The 22,822-nt window shown below is 34.0% G+C and overlaps 1 protein-coding gene across 1 annotated transcript in view; it reads right to left on the reverse strand.

Moving 5' to 3' along the window:
* Positions 1-18,783, reverse strand: part of LOC150094898 (diacylglycerol kinase delta) — a 566,581-nt gene extending 547,798 nt beyond the window's left edge. Inside the window, exon 1 of the mRNA XM_090411584.1 lies at positions 18,655-18,783. The gene's annotated coding sequence lies outside the window, so the exon portion shown is untranslated. The remainder of the gene's footprint in view (positions 1-18,654) is intronic.
* Between the last annotated feature and the right edge of the window lie 4,039 nt (positions 18,784-22,822).

Consider the following 22,822-nt stretch of genomic DNA (forward strand, 5'->3'; position numbering starts at 1 on the left):
ACATTATGTTTCTGTTATGCAAAAGAAAAAGTAAATCAAGTTTTTAGTTTTATGCCCTCCAAGCTTAAGTCATCTCTACCTGAATGAAAACTTGAAATTCCTATTCTCTTTCTTGTTTTGTCAGCTTGATTAGTGTATTCACTCTCCAACTAGCAGGCTACGGGTTCGAACCCCGCCGTGGACATTGATATTTTTGATGGCTTTAGGTTGGAGATGAATTTCATAGCCTGGTCAGCAGTGAGCTATGGAAATTTTAACAAAGGGCTCGCATCGTAGGGAAAAAAAAAAAAAAAAAAAAAAAACGTATTTCACACAAAAACTTTTATTAATACAGCTTGTGTACAAATATCTCATGATCTAAATATGAAATATTGGCACACAATCGACTGTGCTAATTTATCTTACACAAGAAAAACATTTTTTAACTATCAAAATATAATAAGAATGAAATCTCTTATAAAACGTTTCATTGGCTACTGGTTTCACCATACGATTGGCTACCAGAAGGGAAAAGATAGCGCATGCGCTTATTTTATTTTCAAACTTGGGCGCATTCGTTATAGGGGAGTTGAAACAATAATTCCAAATAATCTATACACTGCCGAATTGACTAATTTTTGTTAGGTTACCGTATGAGTTTGTCGCTTAATATGTTTCAAAAAAAAAAGTTTTTTTTTTGAAAAATAAAAAAGTAAACAAGAAGATAGCTCACCACTGAGCCTGGTATGATACCTGGAGAAGAGCTGCTCATCTGCTGCAACCCTCTTGCTAGAGGATGCTACCGGACGGTATGAGACCACCGCCCGCTTATTAGTCCTGAAGTGCCTTTGAAAATAGTTCCACGTCTGGCCTCTAGAGTATGGTTTCCCGATTATGTAAACATAAATAAAAATATATAAAATTACTAAAAAATATAATAAATCCTTAGCCAACCCACGCTAATGTACGATAGCTTTACAATCTTTCATGAGTGTGAGTCAAAAAAAAAAAAAAAAAAAAAATACTGGACAGGAAGGAATTTTACATAGGACCTAACTTAACTAGAAGGTAATTTATGAAACAGTGAACACTTCTGAACATATTGAATTATTCAATACCATGTCCGTTTACGTTGGCTGTTTTATGAAGAACTAGTTTAATAAATTTAGGGCATTTACACCTTTCAGACCGTACTTGTATTAATTCCACCACGTAGTCTCAACACAAGGTGAAAGTGAGCTAAAAATGCAATGATATTAAAACAACTATGTTTTGATAGAGGGGGGAGGGATTCAACACTATGGATTTTTCCGCAAAATATCTAGAATAAAACAGTCACCTTTAAATGGAGTCGCACTTCTTTTGGGGCTTTTTCGATGATCCTCCCGCACTCCACCATGATTAATTATGTAACATTTCTAGATAAAATGTATAAATTAACTTCTGATTTAAAAACCAGAAATAACCGATAATAGTGCTCACGATACAATACAGTGAAATCATATGATGAATTAATAAATGAATATGTACCTAGATAAAAAAGCATAAATAGAGTAGGAGTTAAACAGGTGAATAAGAAACTGAGCAAGAAGTTTATGGGATTACAAATACGGCGAAATAGCGAGGTTATATGAAGATTGAATGTAAGCTAAAAGGGTGTGATATGCATAGAAAGGTAGAGGAAATTAGGTATGTGAAGCGAAGCAAGCCAAAAATAATCAGAGATTTTGGGTACGTGGCTAGGAAATGAGAGTATTTGGCTGTGGTAAATTAAGTAATCATGACTATGGAAGAATCATTTTTTTGGAGGAAGTCAGTGGTAGAATGATAAAGGCAGAAGTTATGAAAGAACTATTCAATGATCATCTTGTTAAGCTATTGATGGAAATTTTGTTCCAAGGGAGTCGTGATGAAGGACTGGATGGAATTTAGCCATGTTGTGAAAGAATGGTAAGGAAATGACATTATCGTTAAAGTGGTGTTTAATGAGCGCTTCGCATTCGCAGAAGAATTATATCACCAGAATGTTTCACTGTATAAGGGTAGAACATAAACTAATTGCAGACATGTTTGCATTTTCTGAAGGGATAAATTTACAGAAGTTAATTAGGAACAGAACACAAGACTGAGTAGATGAGGGAAAGATTTTTTTAATCAATAGCGGCTTGATAAAGTGCCTTGTTTTCTGCAACCTATATACGTTTTATAATAATTTTTTATTAACATTCTATAACAATTTTATAGTTGGTGGAGACAGAGAGTTGTAGAGAAGGGAGTCCAAAGACATCCCTCGATGAGTCTTTGGACTCCCTGGAGGTGTTACGTAATAGTAATAATAAGACTTTCCTTCCACAATTCTTCTCAACCGTTTCTCAAGTATACTTGAATAGATCTTGCCAGGAACACTCAGTAGGGAAATACCTCTGTAATTCTCACATTCAATTTTATTTCCCTTTTTATATATGGGTACTATTAGAGCTCTACCCCAACCATTGGGAATTCGTCCCTCTGTCCAGCCTTTCTGAACTATGCAGTGCAGCCACTGTAAGACTTTTATACTCCCATACTTCAACATTTCTGGTCGAATATCATCTACTCCTCCTGCCTTTCCACATTTCAAGCCTTTGATGGCTTTTTCTACTTCAAGTATGAATATGTATTCCTGACTGTATGCCTGGTCAGTGTTTTTTACCACTGTGCTGTCATCACTGCTTGTTTCATTTAGCAATTATTCGAAGTAATTACTCCATACTTCAACGATATCTTTTTCTCTCGTTTTTCATGTACCTTTATCATCTATAACTCCTTTTACAGCACTTTTCCTACATTTCTGAGCTTCTTGAACAACCTCCAGAATATCTTACCACCTTCTTGATATTTATTTTCCATGTTCTTGCCAAAGTCCTCCCATTACTTTTGTTTAGCCAGTTTTACACAGTGTTTCGCTTTCTTGCATTTGTCTCTGTATACTCCAAGAGCAAAAGCTGACTTATTTGCCAGGAACTTTTGATATGCTTTCTTTTTTTTCTTCACTGCCTCCTTAACTTCCTGTGTCCACTATGGAGTTCTGATTTTTCTATCCTTGCAGACTACCTCACCACATGCCTCTCTGGCTGAATCAATCAGGGTTTTCTTCAAGGCTTGCCACTGAATCTCCAAGGTTTGGTTCCTGTTCTCAAACTCTTTCATTTTTTCTTCAATAATCTTTGTGTATTTTAGTCTATAGTTCACATCTGAGAGCTGCTGAACTTTTATTCGCTTTAAAACTTTCTTACTTCGTTTTAAAACTTTTCTTTTCAATATGAAATTCAATGTTATCCTCTTCAAGACTAAATAGTGATCACTTCCAATTTCAAATCCTCTGTACACTCTGGTGTCCTGCACCAGGGAGAAAACATCACTATCAACAATAACATAGTCAATGAGACTTTTCTTATTCCTTGCTTCTCCTCTCTATGTGAATTTGTGCACATTTTTATGTTGGAACATGGTGTTAGTAATAACCAGTCCATGTCCTGAGCAGAAATCCAACAGGTATTTCCCATTATTAGTAGCTTTGCTCTTTTCTCCAAATTTTCCCAAAATATTTTTGTATGTCTCACAATCATTTCCTACTCTGCTATTTAGATACCCAACAAGGACCAACTTTTCCTTTTTCATTGTGTCAGTTGCTTTTTCTAAAGCATCGAAAAATTCCTCCACTCCTATTTTAGTAGAACCTTCTGTGGGACCATAGGCACAAATAAGTCTCATTGTCCAATTCCCCATTCTGATATTAGCCCACATCACTCTACTTGAGGCTGCCTGCCATTCAAGAAGATTAGCCTCGTATTTTGTGTTGAATACTATGGCTACTCCTTCTTTTCCTTGATTGTCATTTCCTGAATATAACATTTTGTATTTATTGCTCAGAAAGATCTCACCAGTTTTTGTCTTTTTTGTTTCAGTCACCCCCTATTTTATCGATTTGGTATTTATCTAATTCCTCAGCTAGCTCCATTTCTTCCATTCAGGCTTCTTATGTTGATAGTACCGATCTTTAACTCTGGTGATGTAGAGTTGGGTGTGCTTTCAGATTTTTACTACACAAGAAGTTGAAATTTGTGCAAGAGTGACTTTTTAAAGTCACTGAGCAAATTTACTTGCCTGTATTTCAAGGAACTGAACAAATCTTGGAATAGATTCTGCTTTCTATATTCAGCAATTTTTGGAATATTTAAAAATGACTTTTTATTTTGAGTGTTAATTATTATTATATTGGTTATGTCTGCGTGAAACAATTCACAAAGGAAGTATTTTGATGAAACTTAATAATTAAAATTGGGGGGAAAATTGTCCAACAATTTTGCTTATTTTTTATGTAAAATTGGCAAAAAAATATGGTACAAACTGATATATAAAAAATTCACTCTTAAAACCATGGGAAATCATAGGAAAGTCTCAGTCCAGAGGAATTTGTTGAAAATAGATTGAATGATGATTTCATTTCAATTTTATGAAAAAAAACAAATACCTTCCTGCTAAAACATGCTGATAGGATGATCTGTTCCTTTCTCACATTGAGCCATCAAAAGAACAAGCATTAACACTACAGGAGAGTCAGAAGACTGATGCATGTGCAGTTTTTTCTTCAAATAAGGGCAGCAGTTTTTGTTTAGTTTTTTTGTCTGTCCAAGATCTGACATGTTCTGAGGTTCATGAGTTTATTTTGTATTAGTATGTTTATTTTGCTTACAGATATTAGATTATTCTATTATCTGTAAGCAATTACATTAGATTATGTAATTATCTTACAGATAATTAGATTATAGATTATTTAATATCTGTAATCTATTACATTAGATTATGTAATAGATTACAGATATTAAATTTGACATAAATAAATGCTTGATATAAAAAAATGGATGAGTCAGAAAGCAATAACAAAAGTGAGAAGAAACTGAATGCAAATTGAATTGTATGGGAAGTTCACATCACAAACCTGGTATAAATAGATTACAAGGTGTTTATCACATTGATGGCACTGTACTCCAGGAAATAGATGAAGCTAGAGTTTAGGTGTGGTGGTGGAAGACAGAGACAAAGTTTAGAGGACATATTGCTAAGGTAGCACATAAGATTACTTGGCTAGTGAAGAACACATTAACAAGTAGAGATAAGGAAAATTCCTCTTTATATGGCCTTGATATGCCCACATCTGGAATGTGGAAGCAGTGGGGGATTTAGAGGCAAGTGAACAAGATGGTGAGTGGCCTGTGGAATGTGCCCTACGAGGACAGACTGAAGATGTGTGGATTGCAGAAGTTGGTTAATAAGAGAAAAAGAGAGGATACGATAGAAACATTCAAGTTGCTTAAAGGATTTTATAGGATAGATGCAGGGGAATGCTTTCAGCATTTGGCTAGAGGGACCAGAACAAGGGATCGTCCCTGGAAGTTGAGTAAAGGTGTGGTCAGTAGGGATGCGAGGACTAGATTTTTTGCTTGGAGAGTGGTGAATGGGTTGCCAGAGTCAGTTGTGAGTGCTTTTTCTGTTAATGCGTTCAAGGAGAGGTATGATAGATTGTGTGGATAGATTGGGTCTCCCGCGATGAGTCTTCGGACTCCATGGAGGTGTCTGTATAATAATAATAATTACTAATGCTAATTTTTAAAACCTTGTTTTAGAAATGCCAATCATTAAAAGACAATGTTTCGCCAAGTAATTAACTATATAGTCTATGGTTATACAGCCTAAGTTTTCACACTTATTATTTCAACTTGCACAGATACAAGAAATTGTTAAAATGCAACAGAAATAAATGTGGATTATATTACAACACATTTCATATTACAGTATAAGCTCTTTTGTGAGGTGGAGAGGACTGCTGTTGCTGTTTGGGATTATAGACAAAGCAGCTAAGGCTACTAAGGCCAGTGTATTATATCTGTAAATTGCAAGTGTTCTTGACCATTTGGCTGATTTGCAGGATGGAAAAAAACCTACCACCTCTGTATGAGACCATTTGAAGAAAGAGAACAGAAAACTGTTTTTTAATTACATATATTAAAAAGAATGCCAGTTTACTATGTCTAAGTTTAGGATTCTACAAGATGCATGGGAAGAAAGAAGGGATTTAGATGTGATTATAGTTGGGAAGTTAGGTTCAGGGCACTGCAAAACTGATGGTGAGGATGATGTTAAGAAGAGGGAGACACCATGTTTGGATTACTGTGCTCAGATTTTATCACCGAAGGTTTGGGGGGGGGGGGGGGGTGAGAGAGTGCACAAACAAACAGAGCAGATCTGGAATACTTCCTGACTGAAATATAAGAATGGATTAAGGAAAATATGGCCTGCATAACTGTAAGACACAAAAAAGAGGTATAAGTCAGTACAGATAGTGGATCATCTCTGAAGGCTGAATAAATCAGTTAGCAAAGATTTAGACTAGTTTCTCACAAAGAGTAGCCAGTGAAATGATCTGATATGGACTAACATCAAGCTGTAGCATCAGAATTATTGAATACTAATGGATAAATGGATATGCATCACTTCTGGATGAAACAATGATTCGTATGTTGTGATGCTACTGCAACACAGTCTGAGGAAAACAATTTGGGAAAAATAGATTGACTTGCACAGATTTGTGAATCTGAAGTCCACAAAACACGCATCACTAAGGCTGAAATAGTGAGACTGAACCAAATCAGTATCATTCTTCCTTTCACAATGGTCCAGTAATTGATGATGTTGAAGAAAAAATAATCAAAAAAAGAAAAAAGAAAGAAACTCATATTGGCAGAGAGTATGCTTAGAAGAATGGGAAGTATTGTTAGAGTCACTATGCCCTTGGGATATGTGCAATTTAGACTGCTCTGAAAAGTAATGCTGTCTCAATATTTATTTAAGTATAGTTCATAAATATAATACTAATAATTATATAAATTATATATTTAGTTTAATCCTTTATCCAAGTGTAAGCAAACAGAACTTATACCACCTTTACCACGAGTTGCCCCAGTCCTGAAGATACTTCAGGCACAAACTTTGTTTGCTTATACTTAGATAAAGGATTAAACTAAATATATAATTTATAGTCTAACCAAGTGAAAAAACTTCCAACATCTTTCTCTAATCCAGAGTAATTTAATAATAAAGTGTGACACATTTTGGCAACTTGTATAGGTAAATATGACTTCTCCATTGCTTCCACCTTGGTATCACCACCACTGGGACTGGCTCCCAATGATTAGACCTCAATAAAGGTCAAAACCGGTCTGGGTAGTAGCCCTTCCCTTAATACATAGCATTATACATGTCTGCAAGGAGATGTGCTTTGCATTATGGGAGATAATAAGGCAAGTGATGAGAACTTTACCACAAGTTATCCCAGTCCTGAGGTTACTTCAGGCACAAACTTTGTTTTGCTTACACTTGGATAAAGGATTAAACTAAATATATAATATATATAATTTATAGTCTAACCAAGTGAAAAAACTTCCAAATAATAATAATAATAATAATAATAATATACATAAACTCAACTTATATAAATTAGAGGATACAACAGTTGTTGTATCCTCTAATTCTTTGTAAAGAACGTGTAATTTACCTCATATGTGCTTCACTCTCTCTCTCTCACACATCCAGATGACATCACTATAAACCTAAAGATATAATGGGTCTCTTTTTGCATCATTCTTCTCTAACCCTTGTATAGATGACAAAACAAATTCATCTCTTATCACACCAGAACTGTACTACATGCTTCCTGTGGTATTAGAAATTACATCAGAATCATCTAAATAACTCAACCAAAGAACCTTTTGGTCAGGGCATGTAAAATTTATGTTCTAGAACAAAACCTTTCCTGTAATCATTTCTGCACTCTTTTAAACTCAGCATCTACCCCAGCATGGAAGCAAGCTCATATTAAGTCTATTCTAAAAAAAAGTTTGCCATCAAACTATTTACCCACTGCCCTCAATTTATTTTAGCCTGAAATAAAGATAGCCACTGATAGTCAACTTCTTCAGTAACTGAAATGCTCTAGTTAATCAGTGACTATCAGTATGAATTCTGCCACTAAATCTACTGTGGATATCATAGTTTACATCACCCATCTATGGACAAACACAGCACATGACATGGAAAGGTTTGAAGAAACCTGTGCTTTTACTCTTGGTATATCCAAGAAACTTGGCTGGGCCTGCCTAATAAACTGCCATCATTTCGAAGAAGCTCTGAATCTTATCTAGGATGCTAAGAACCTTTATTGGGACTTTTCAACTGAAGGTGTATGAGACAGACTAACAGAGGTAGCAAGGTTTCCTCTCCAAGAAACTTCAAGGTCTTTCATTAGAATACATGCAATTAACAGACATAACATGTCCTCATAGCCTGAGTTGCTTTGGCCATAATCAAAATCAACCAACCAGCCATCCTTTGATCAGTCCACATTCTGTTATTAGCTACCTAATTCTCTCCAGTCATTCTGCATGTCATAAGAGATATGCTTCCTCTCATTTCATATTGTCTACCAATACACCAAGTTAAGTGGTAGATGTATTTCATCAACCAGTGTGAGACCACCACTCTACTTACTGGAGGCCTGAAGCAGCTTGGAAAAGTTCCATGTTATATGATCTCTAGAACAGACTTTTTGAAGTATTTAACCCTTAGCTCTTCCAATAATGTATCATACGTATCATATAATACAACCATTCATGAGTGGGATTCACATTATTAAAAAAAACTCAAACTGTTCTACCAGCTATCCTCTTTCTCCTGTGCATAAATGACTTTCTCACTGAACTCAAACTATACTGAAAGTTCTGCAGATGAGAGTAAAATCATTTACAACAAAAGCTTTAAACATTTATCTCCATAACATTATTCAATGGGAGAAGGAGGCAATCAGCCACTTTTAATGTTGCCAAAACAACAATTAGTCTTCTTTCTCAGGAGAAAGAAAAAAAAAAAAGATGAAATCTCTCTTCTTGAGCTGACTTGCATCTTTAGCCTTTCCTGACTTAAGCATTACATCTAGTTTAAGCCTACAAAAAACTTTGGATGTTCTTTTCTGCTCAAGACATTACTTTTCATTTATACAGCAACTAACTTGTACAAATCCTAAATCTGATTGACCCCATAATGCTGCTCGCACATTGAGAGTAGTGCATGAAAATCCTTCTTAAAAATTCATGAAGCTATGCAGAAAAGGGCAGTTTGGCCTAATTAAAATTCTATAGCAGAACAGGTGCTGTTCTGCGATAGAAAAGACACAATTATATAAAAATGCTGTTCTGCTAGTTCAGCAGAACAGCACCTGTTCTGCTGAACTAGCATCCATCATTTCTTTGCTTTCCACAGATAGCTATTCTGTAATAACAAAAGCAGTAGCTACCTGACATTCATTCAGAGTCCAGCTGAAAGTTTACACAGCCTGCTTGTCCTTTTGTTTCATCCTATTTGTCTTTATTCTCTGAAACAGCCTTTCTCACAAAGTGTTTCCTAAGAATTACAATCAACTGCTATTTAAAAATCTCTCAGACTCATCACCCACATAGGCAATATTGTGCTTGGTTGTGTTAACCTCTCATAAATGTGTGTGCGCATGTGTCTGTGCGTGCAAATGAACTGATAGATATGTGTTTAGGGATTCAATTTTAGATAATAAGGACATATATAAGCATTTAGTTGTTTTTATGATGAAATGTTAAAACAATTAATTTGAAAAAAAAGAAAGAAAAGTTCATTTAAGAACAATATGCTCAGCTTGAAAATTAGTAGAATTATCACAGATAACAGATTAAAAAAAAAATTAAATATTAAAAAACAAATATCCAGAAAGGATTAATAACTATCGGATTATAACCTACTCCTAAGATATAATGTAGGCCAAATGAAAACAAATATCAGTTTGAAAGACTGGATATGAATCCAGTAAAACAGATGAACTAGCTACAGGCATTTTGCAGAGGCTATGCTAATACTTCAAATGGAGAAACAGCATTTCTCCTCTAAGACACTTTCATACTCTCCTCCTGCAGACATATAAACTACCTTGATAAGACAAACAAACAAAAAAATGACAATACAGACTTAAGGACATGACTTGACATCTCATGATCTCAACATTTGTCAAAAATAGTGCAACTTGAAACATAAAAGTAATAGCACCAATAGATTATTATTATTATATGCCATCTCTATAGATCCAAGGACTAATCATGCAGGGGAGGCCAATCTACACACTACATAATTAACTGTCACTATGTCATCCACCATCTATACATTATGCTGTCCACAGTCCATTAATTGTATTTCTGTCTGTTAACTTTGGCTGATATGATTGCATGTAGAATGAAAAACTCAATTTTCTGGGAGAAAAATCCTGCTACTTCTGTATGATGTTGGCTAACTCAACTTCAATTGAAAACGTCCATAAAGCTATTATATAGTGAAACCTGTGGAGTATTCATAACTAAAAAATTCACACGTATACCACAGCGATTAAATTTTATTAATATGTAGCTATTTCATCTTAAGACATCATCAGTACAGTTATTACAAACAATACTAGGAATTATATACAAAGGAACAGTTAGTGTGCATGCTTACACTGGAATCCTATGCGTACAGTAGCGTGGGGAGTTTACAAAAAAAATTAATTCAGCTGAAATTAAAATTAAATTAAAATATATCTGATGAATTTATTTTATACAATTGAGGATAATAATTTGCCAGACTTTTGGGATAGTGAGACAGTCATTACGGTTCAGATTGGGTCTGTGACGTAAGGCTTCAGCACTTTCTTTATACGTGGGTGGGCTGAAAAGTTCTTGACCTCGACCATAGATGGCAACACTATCGGCATGATTTTTTTTTCTAAGTTGGTACATCTGTCATAAGCATCCATGTGAAATTGCAAGTCATTCTATCAAGTAGTTTGTTTTATACAGCTGTCTGAAGCAAAAGTGCTGTCTGTATCCCTTGAAATGGATAAAATTGAGTATCGTGCAATTATAAAATTCTTTGTAAAAGAAGATTTAACGGCAAAAGATATTCATGCGAAGTTCATAAAAGTTTATGGGCACTCTTCTCCTTCGTTTTCGACAATTAAGAAATAGGCTGCCGAGTTTAAATATGGCCATACCAGCCTTGAAGATGATCCACGTGAAGAATGTCCAAAAAGTGTAACACAACCAGAAATCATTGATCAAGTGTACTATATGGTATTGGATGACCGGCGAGTCAAAGTCCGTGAAACTGCTGAGACAATAGGCATTACAAAAGAACGTGTAGGATATATTTTGCATGAAGAATTGTAAATGAAAAAGCTTTGTGCAAGATGGGTGCCACATTTGCTCACAGCAGATCAAAAACTCACTCGCATGAAAATCTCTGAAAAGTGCTTGGAGCATTTTAACAAGAATAAAACTGATTTTGTGTGTCAATTTATTACTCTAGATGAGACCTGGATTCACCATTACACACCAGAATCCAAACAGCAGTCAAAACAGTGGACAGAAGCCCAGTTGTTCAGCGCCAAAGAAGACAAAGTCGGTTCCATCAGCAGGAAAGTTCATGGCATAGGGCATGTTTTGGGATGCTAAAGGCATTTTGTTTATTAATTATCTTGAAAAGGGTAAAATAACCAGGGAATGTTATTCTGATCTTTTAACCCAGACTAGATGAAAAAATTCGTGAGAAAAGACCCGGTTTGCAGAAGAAAAAAATCATATTTCATCAGGACAATGCACCTACCTGCAGAGGTGTTTTGGCAATGAGAAAATTAACGTCTCTGCACTATGAATTGTTGGAACATCCACCCTATTTCCCAGATTTGGCTCCCTCTGACTTCTATCTCTTCCAAAACTAAAACTCTTCCTTACTGGTCAGTGGTTTTCTTTGAATCAAGAGGTGATTGCAGCTGTAGAGATGTATTTTGCAGATCTTACCGAGAACCACTACAGGGACGGGATAAACGCACTGGAATAAATGTATTAGTCTTAAGGGAGGTTATGTTGAAAAATAAAAATAATTTTGAAATTATAAATTTGTTTTTTCATTGATAGGCTGAGAACCTTTCAAACTATCTTCGTATAAACGCTCATGTTTATATAAGGATCTATGTAATAGTTTGGTGTTTTTCCATTGGATCCTATGGCTAGGATTTTCAACTCCATGTTGTGTGAGGCCAGATTTGAGAACCTTGATAAGATGGTCTTGACATTTACAAGATGTGTTTACTTATAGATCTTCCTGTTTGTCCATACTAAGACATCTTACAAGAACATGGAACTTTGTATATGCCAGGTAGCAATCATAGGTGAGAGTTTGTCTTTTGGAGAAGGTAGCAAATTGTGGATCTGGTTGATTGGTAGCCACAAGTTTGTTCCTTCATAATTTTTGACACACATTCCAAGATGTCTTTGATATGTGGTATAGGAGTCCTGTAGGTTTCTTCTTGTCTGGGTTGATATGTAGGGAAGTGGCTGATGATTTTTTGAGTTATTTTTGGATTGTATCCATTTAATAAAGCTGCATCTTTCATACTTTTCAATTCTTGTTTTAAAGATTCCTCAGAGGAACAAAATTTATAAGCAGCCCCACTTATAAAATACCAAGATTTTTGTCTAACCTTCTCTATCCTCTCATAGGCCACTCAGCTTCATCAATTAAAAATTGCACAGAATTTCACACTAAAATAAAAGACATTCAACTGTCAGAAACAGACATGCTAATCGACATTGTCTCTCTCTTCACTAATATTTCTCACAAGGAGACAATAGAATTGTTAACTCAAAAATTTCCATCCGATATTGTGGAATTATTCAAATTTGCTATCTCATCTGGATACTTCAGATGGAAAGATAACATTTATAAACAAGAGGAAGGAACAGTAATGGACTCCCCCTTATCACCTAACTTAGTATTTTCACTCTTAATACAAAATCAAAAATATGGCTACGATATGTTGATGACATCTTTGCAGTCTGGAATCACTCTGAACAAGAACTATACTCATTTCATCCTCACATCAAATTCACACTAGAAAAAGAATCATCACAAGGTATCTCCTTTCTTAATATACGCATCCAACGAAAACAAGATGGTTCCATTTCCACTTCTGTCTATCGTAAACCAATTTTTCCGGTCATTACATCCACAATTCATCGGCTCACCATCCATCTCAAAAACAATATGGCATCATAAAATCTCTGGTATCCAGAGCACACCAATTTTGTTCCTACAAACAAACAGAAAAATCAGTAAACACATCTCTGTTTACATAAAAGCATCAAGACCACATCCGTCATATTATCGTCAAATCTGGCCTCGCACAATATGGAGTTGAAAACCCTAACCATAGGAGCCAATGGAAAAACACCAAGCTACTACATAGATCCTTATATAAACATGAGCATTTATATAAAGAAAGCGCAGAAGCCTTACGTCACTGACCCAATCTGAACTGTAATGACTGTCTCACTATCCCAAAAGTCTGGGAAATTATTATCCTCAATTGTATAAAATAAATTCATCAGATATATTTTAATTTCAGCTGAATTAATTTTTTTTAAGTCCTCACGCTACTGTACACATAGAAGGATTCCAATGTAAGCATGCGCACTAACTGTTCCTTTGTATGTAATTCCTAGTATTGTTTGTAATAACTGTACTGATGATGTCTTAAGATGAAATATTTACATATTATTAAAATTTAATTACTGTGGCATATGTGTGAATTTTTTTAGTTATAAAGCCCATATAAAGATTCCTCTTTCATGATGAGAATTAGGGTATTTTCAAATTGAAGAGTAAGGTGAATAGGGAGGTGTTGAGTCTATGAATCAGTAGCATCTGATTATCTACAACAGAATGATAAAAAGAAACCTGATTTATGCTTATGTGTAGATCCACACTTGATGGTGCAGGTATTCAAAACTAAATCTCAAAGAATAGATTGGTTAATCCTTATTTCCGAAGTGTTCCTGTCTTTATACTGTGTATGTCTTCTTGAAGCCAGTTTGTCTGTTTTGAGGGATGAAAAACCCAAGTTTCTGGGAGAAAAAACTCTTCACCTCCATATGAAACCAGCTACTTCACCATTTGATTGAGAACACATAGATGAGATTCAAACCCAGGTCTTTCCAACAAAAGGATTCGCATCTAAACCAATTGAGCTACAGAGGCTCAAACAAAAACAGAATAGTAAATTGTTTAATATTAAAATTATTTCTAATCAAAATAATAATATGAGCAATGTGAACATCTCAGAAGTAATTATTAAAAATACCTTAGTAGTATACATGAGATATTTGATTTTCTGTTAGAAAAATAAATAAAAAATTAAAAATCCTTTTTTTTTTTTGATAATTCTCATATATCAATTTCAAACCAAAAATATAGTCATAACAGTGGAATAAATGTGCACAGAGTATCACAACAATAAATGAAAGGAAATATACAGATACACACAGACAAAATTCATCTGGTTCAAAGAATAACCTTGTAGGCAATCAACAACTATCCCCTATACATAATATAGATCTGTGGACATGGCATAGCTGTCAATGACAATTCCTAATGGTAAGAAGTTCCTTGCAGTTTGAAATTAAAAAAAAAAAAATTTTTAAATTACCACTGAATAAAGGTAAAATTTGGATTGTGCCTTACAATTCATTTTTGATATTTAATATCTCTGTAGTGATACAACATAAAACAATGAAGTTATCAGAAATCAAAATTCAGTTATTCAGCTGAATAACTGAATTTATACCACAAATTTTATTTTGCTAGATAGGGCTAAATAGCCTTGCCTACTTCCCATAAAGGAATAAAAAAGGCGTTAGCTGATTTTTTTTTTATTTTATTTTGCAAAGCGTTTTATTTTCCAGATGAAAAAAATCAACCCCACTTGATTTTTCTCAAGTGAATTATTTTTTACACTGATTTGAATTATGATATTCAAATCAGTATAAATTTGAACATTTTATCCTGATGCAAAGAGTTTTGTAAATAATTTTTTATCCTTTTAAGAACAAAAAATGAACATTGCCTGTTTGTGGCATGACTGCAAACAGGTCATGGACACAAAATATATATGAAAATAAATAGTATTTTCATTCTTTTTTTTTTTTTTTAGAAAAAAAAAACATACGATCTATTTAGATATAGATTTGAAGCAATGACACCCTTTTTCTGAGCTATATATATATATCCAGATTATGGGATTTAGATTATGAGGAGAGACTGTGAGTATGTGGATTAGAGACTCTATATTTATTCTATAAACTTTTGAATGGGTGTTATAGCATTTCAAATGATGAAATTTTTCGTTATATGGAAGGTGTGGAGAGAACACGGGGGCATCCATGGAGGTTAAGGTTGTTCTCAGTCAAGAAAGGGTTAAGAGCTAGGTTTTTCTCCCAGAGAGCAGTGAGTGAGTGGAATAATTTGCCCTTACAGGTAGTGAGTGCATCTAGTGTAAATGAATTTAAGGGATATGATAGCTGAGTTGGGTAATTTACAGCCTTCCTTGATGAGTCCTTGACTCCCTGGAGGTCTCAGATAATAATAATAATATATTTTATAGTGATATAAGATATTTAACAGAAATCAATCATAATTTTTTATGCTCGACTTTAATTATTTATAATACTTTTAATTCCTCAGTTTTAAATCTCATTGTCTGGGGCCTTTAAATTGGCCCTAATTTTTTGGCGGGGAGGGGGGGGGAGCCTCGGTGCATAAGCACAGCCCTCTCTCTGCGCAGGTTTTCCAGATATTATCTAATCCCTAGCCCACCCATGGTTACTTTAAATAATGTACTATAACCTTTTGTAGTTAGGAGCCACATAAATATAGATAATATTTTTTTTTTCTAAGCCTGGGATAAAGTTCATTATATTATTTTCCATGCTAAAAGACGATGTTATTAAAATCCTTTCATTAACTTATAGACAATTGTATTTCACATTCTGTGGTTGATTATGAATGCTGATCATTTAATCATCAATATTCACATGCCCAGAATCAGGAATTTGTCATCCTTTTTTAATCAACCTATTTTTATTTGTACAAAAAATTTACAAAACTTTTAGAATGTATCCTATCTAGATTTTACATAATCAAAACACTTACAGACTAAGGGGTTACAGGTGCAATGGCAGCAAATGAAGCAAGTAAAAGATTGATTTACTGATGTGTACCAGAGAGAGAGAGAGAGAGACAATTTTTACAAAATTATGCATTTATTTTCCACTATTGCCTTGAACAAATTCGCTATATTTTCTGTTAACCGTAGGAACAACAGTATCAGGCAAAATAACAGCAGAAGGGCAACAGACAAGTGTTAATAATAAATGTTTTTGTATTAGTGAACACTTGGGTTACGTTGTTTTGAATTACGACTGAATTCTTCTTCTAGCCGGTTTGACTGTTATCCGAGGTGAAAAAAAAAAACGATTTTTTTTTTTCGATTTTTTTCATTTAGTGTTGTAATATTATTATAAGTTATAAATAACATCCAACACCTAAGTTTGTCTATTAGATTGGGTGAAAGTCTTGTCTTGTATGTCAAGTTATATACTGAATATCGCTCATGTTGGTGTTTTTAGAAAGATGACAATAGCATGTATGATCTAAGAATTAAAATAATTTAATTAACACTTCCAGTATTTCACAAAGTCAAATTACCATCAAAGACTAAGAATGAGAAAACCATTTATGTGAAACTCCCAAGGATTCAAAGAACTCAATTGCAGGAGGACACTTCACTCCTCACAAATCCACTGTCTACAATATTTAATTTTCCATCTATGCACAATGCCACTAATTCTACTGACATTTTTGTCTGCAAACTGTACCAATTTGCCTATATGTGGGATAAAAATCCTGCAACCTTCATAGTAAATTGGTTAACTCACCTTCAGTTGAAAAAGTTCATATATATATAGATTCCTCTTATCACCATGATAATCAAATTATTTTCCAATCAAAGTGTGCAATGATCATTATTCTTCTAAATGCACTATGGCACTTATATAGCAATTTTTTATGTATAACTTCATTGTATATAGTTTCCTAAAGACCATATTTATTAGGAAATACACAAAAGAGGTCTGTTCAAGAAGATAATGGTAAAAGGAATGAATGATAAGATGAAACATTTGTTCTATAACTTTGAACAGTGAAGGGGTGTTGAATAGCTGCTGCATGTAGATTCAGGAGAGAGTGGATTATTATCGATGCTAATTCTAATGAATAGCAGCCATGGAAATATCTGCAGAAACTTCAAACTGTTGAAACTGAAAGCATGAAGGGAATGGTGAGAGATGGGTTATTAATCAATCTGATTGTTCTCTAAAGAGAACAATCAGGTTGATTAACGTATTTTTAGGGAGCTCTTAGGACACTATAAATGTGAGAACAGTATTCAATGACTGGATGAATTTCTAATTTATACTGAGTTAATAGCTGTTCAGAGGTAAAATGATGCCTTAAGCAAAGGAGAAAGTGTAATTATTTTATGCTTGAGGAGGTGATATTTGCAATATGTTTATATCAAGAGAAGGAGAGAACAGAGTTTAAGGCAACCCCAAGCAGAGAAATCTCATTATGAAGTCAAAGTAAGCTTGTAATCATTACCAACGGTGACTAATAACCATAATCTGTAGTATTAACAAATTTGCAGTGATCCATACATTGAAGAAGCATCACGTAAGCCTGATTGGCTAATATAACTGTGGAACTTAAACCTTACACATTTGTAGTACACACAAGTCAAATCAGTACTAGATCTACTCCAAATTACATACAGAAAACAGTATTTCAGTGTCCAAGTATCACCGCATAAATTTCACTTTTAAGATACATGCATAAGCGAAAATCACCACATGGTGATCCCTAGATCAATTATTATATTCAGATCTGCAGTATCCCTAAAATATTAATCAAATTTTATTTATTTCTAAACTGCAGTGCTATTCGTTTTGATGACAAATCGTACAGGACTAACAATCTGAATAATTCTGCAGCATTTCGCATTTAAGCTAGTATAAAACAGTGAACAATTCACGCTTATGAACTTAACAGCTTTATTTGTGTTTATTGACTAAACCTAACTCACTGATTCCAAAAACAAATTTAAGTTGATTTTATTTTGCCAAGGTTTAATATATGTAGCAACATACGAGTCAATTATGTTTATGCAATTAACTTTCTTTCACTTATTACTTATTTTTTAATTCTAGGGGGAATGATCAAGTTGCGTGGTTAAATGAGCGAACAAAATTGTACTCATTCAACATCAAAATTAGCAACTTTTATGAAAAAAATATAGTGAGAGGACCAAAGAAATAAATGCCGGGTCTGCTCGTGGATTAGCTACCGATGCATATCAACACTGCTAATAATCAAAATGCCTCCCTACATACATACATTACATGCGCATCTGTTTCTTTTCTTTCAATATATATGCATGTTCTTAAAAAAAAATAGGATAAAGAACTGCATTTATCTTAAAGGGAAAGATTTTGCATAACACTTCCTTCGTGCACTATAAACGATAGCACACATCGACCCAAATTGAGCGGCTGCACTGCCCTGAAGAAACCGTCATCTATCAAACGCACAGCGCTACCTACAAATATACGGAAGAAATTCGTAAAATGTTAAACTTACGCCATTCTTTATGGCTTTCGAGGTAGATATCCTTCTGTGGAATGCTTTGGAAGGTTCCGTTTCTCCATCACTTTCCGATGATTCCTCGGTAGCTGGATCTGAGCCGCACTTCTCGGGAAAACTTCCCGTACCCCCAACGCCTGCCGCCATCTTCCATGCCTACAATCACTCTGAACGTTAGGGAGCGACGATCGCGTCGTCTGCTCTTCTGCAAACACGGAAGTCATTAAAATCTCTTTTTCCTTTTTGTTCTTTTTCGTGATAGAACATTCAGAAACTAATCTTTCTTCACATAAGCGCCATCTATCCATAAAATAATTTTTTCTGTAATTCTGAATACAGTATTTGCTTGTGCTGTGATAATTTGAAGCTTTAAAAGTCTACAAGAGCATTTTTCCATGCATTATATATATATATATATATATATATATATAGCACGGGAAGACCTGAAAACCAAATCACAACAAGCGACACCAAACTGGACAGAATTGTTCGAACTCTCCCGGGACAGAAGTGGAAAAGATTTTTCGGCCTCATCAACATCCGCATAGATGATGGAAGAGAGAAGAAGATATCTAGCACAAGAAGCTATTACTGGTTTTTGTTTTGTTTTGATTTTTTTCTGGCAGGAAAAGATTGCTTATACTGTATTTTCAAACGACAACTTTGCCTATGAAGTAAATATTTATCATATATTCATTCGCATATTATTAACGTTGGTTTCTTCGTGTACTCTAAAAAGTAGGTTTTAGATTTTACGAATAAAAACGAATAATTGGGAACGTGATGCAAATCCTTAGAAAGTGTTCTTCAAATCGGCTAACGACGAATTTCGAACCATAGAACTATCGACTTAAAAACAGAGAAAATGCTTGCAAAGCCATGAGACAATATTAAAAAAAAAAATGAGAAAAGAAGACAAAAATCCTCACACAAAGCTCAGAACAAGCGACCAAGAGAGAAGCACTACAAAATTTCTAGTTTAAAAACAAAATCTTGACTTCTTATTGTGACAAGAAAAAATATTAATTTATTATTTCCGTGTCATGAATGGCTTTTTTTTTTTAAAGAAACGAATGAATTTCATGAATAAAAAGACTAATGCATGTTTGTAGATGTTAACATTAATCTAATGATATCTCGCTTCTTGACATTTGTAAAAAAGCCATACTTGTAAGAAAGGCAGTAGCCGCATTTTAAGGGTAATGCAAATTAAAGAAATGCCAAATATATATAAACAGATGCAATTCGCTATTAGGTATAAGAATTAAAACGTCATTATACATTATGCATAAGTTAGAGTGTGATAAAACTATGTAACTGGGAAAAGTACACAAATAAGGGTCTTTTGATTAATGAACTTCTTTCACTTCTCTAAAAAAAGGCCATCTATGTCACGGAAGTAAGAAATTCCATTTTTTTTGTGTCAAAACATGAAGTTAAGATTTTGTTTGTATTTCTAAAATCAGAAATTTTTATTCAAGATAAATAAGCACCATTATTGAAGACGATATTCAAGCATTTCGGATGGTTCTTTATATAAATTCGATTCTCTGTCAGAATTATTTACTTCATTCTGTTTAGATGACACCTGCTGACAACTGTATAAATGCTTTCATCTGAAAATAAAGACAAGGCATTAGTGAACGAAATATTTTTGTTGCCTTTCGCCCCATCACAAAAATCTTCACCCTTCTCCTCAAATTCCAGGCATCCACTAGATTCCTTGCTCTTGTGAGTAATGTAATTTTGGACAAACAGGAAGATCTGCTTTTATCACGAGTCTTATAATAATAGCATGAGCCTGAACAGTCTGGATTTGCGGAGCATGCTATCGATACTAAACATGGAGTTTATGGAAACAAGGGAAGAGTCCTTCATAAAAGTCGTTTCTTCAGAGAACGTCTTTTTAAACAAACGTATGAAACTTTCCTTCATTGTCCTAACTAACAAATCCAATGGTCCACATCTATCCCCTTTCGGGGAGAGTGTGTTTTTTAAATATGCTAATCTTTCCTTATTTAGTTATCTTATATTAGTAAGGTGGTGCTTTTTAGAATTGTCTGCTTCAGTGGTGGCCGGTGAAAATTTTAAGTGGGGTGCTGCATATACAAAAAAAAAAAACTTTTTTTTCCTAATCAGTAACGAATTTATTAATAAATAAATTTACATATTAAAAAATTGCTTTATTAAAAATATTTCATCCTCAGCACGAACAAACACCAATAATAAAAGTTTCGTATCAATAGCAATGACAAGCGCAAACGAATATCGCAGTGCATTTGTTTCATGTAATTATAATTGAAAAAATATAATTCTTCTCATATTTTCAACAGTGACACTCGTCATAATTCAGCATTGAATCTATAATAAATAAATAATTATATGTTATTTTAACAAAATAAAATAAGATTTACAAAAAATAGTTCACCACGTACATGCACCAATGGCGTTGATGGAGATGATTCGTAGTAGATGTTCGGTGTAGTGGTTGAGACAATTGTAGGTGTCCTCCCGCGATGAGTTTTCGGACTCCTTGGAGGTATCAGGAATAATAATAATAATAATAATAATAATAATAATATCTCACAGAAATAACGCGCAGAAGCATATGATGACGTAACGTGCAATAACAAGAGCAAACGAATATCGACGTTAGATCGCAGTGCATTTGTTTCGTAATCTAAAGCGTTAATCGAACAATTCCAATTATTAACTATTCAATCAATGTCAAAACATAAGATGTAACCTTTAACATGTTGCATTGCATTTATATAATGTTGTAAGCATCGTTATTATTTATAAACACAAACAAAATTTAATTTTTTTCATTTTTTCCTTGGGGGTACTGCAGTGTCACAGTGCTTATGTACGAGCCGCCACTGGTCTGTTTGTTTATTTGCACTGTACTGAAGATGTCTATGATACCTAGGCAAAAAATTCTACATTAATAAAGTTTTTTACCTGCGTTTTCCTCCGTTTTATATTTCTTTTGAAGATAACTTCCTATCCACGACGAGAGAAGAAAGGTCACCAACAGTCAGTATTTACTGCAATGCTTAATGTAGTGATGGATCAGGTATAAAGTTATTTCTTGTAACTCGAGTGACGTTGTATCATTGCATAACATTTGTAAATGAACCATTGGTGTAACAAAAGAGTCAGCGCTTGCTTTACAGCATCTTTTTATGCATAAAATTAATTAAACAAATGGAATGATTTCGAGTCATCTAAATACGTTTGTCCTGTGCGCAAGTGAGAATTCTTACAGACCAACATTTATGTTATGTTCCTATAATCCTTGACGTCAGATATATTCAGCTATTTTCGAAACAAGTCTCCATCCATTTTTAAAACACTGCTTAATTCTTAGACAATTGTTAACAGCTACAAAATAGAAATAAACTAACTTACTTACAAATTTAGTATTAAATAAAAAATCCTCTAATGCCATCCATTCACCAAAGAAAGAAGGCAGTGAGATCTTACAGCACTAACTAACTTTTTGAAAACAGATCTCCAGCCGATCTCCATTTTTAAGCCTTCATGGACAGTAAGCTCCAGCTGTCAATGGACCAAGGAAGAGAGAGAGAAAAAAAGCAGAAACCACTATTTCATGGCAATAAAACTTAGTAGCAGTATGATTGTCTTAATTCTACAGTCGATTCTTAAGATGAAGGACTTGAGTTTTCAGAGAAAAAAAAATCACATTTTTTCAAAACTTATAAGTACACATATCTGTAAACGCGAAAGATTTTTTTTAGATTGCAGAACTGGATTCAGCATCTTGAAATAAATTAGATTCACCTAAATATTTCCAACAAAATTCTTTTTTTTCTCCAGTTGATATTTTCTTATTCCTGATTGGGGAATAGATGCAGCAGAACAGTATGTATTATTGTTGTATTACATTATTATTATGTTAGGATTTGGAAACTCTCCATTACACACAATTTGCACAAACTTTTCAAAACTCTCCTAAACTCATTCACAACTATCTCTGGCAGCCCAATTCAACCCATTCACTACCCTCCAAACAAACAAACAAAAAATCAAGTTCTCAAATCATTGGCAATTTTGACAATATTTCCAATTTAGATTTCTTGGTATTTCTAATTCCGTTATTCATTCGTTCATCTTCAAGGCCCACCTTTTCTAACTGGGTTGT

The sequence above is a fragment of the Typopeltis vanoorti genome, chromosome 21 (assembly GCF_054136105.1).
Source record: "Typopeltis vanoorti isolate ZY-2024b chromosome 21, IOZ_Tvanoo_1.0, whole genome shotgun sequence".
Taxonomy (NCBI): Eukaryota; Metazoa; Arthropoda; class Arachnida; order Uropygi; family Thelyphonidae; genus Typopeltis; species Typopeltis vanoorti.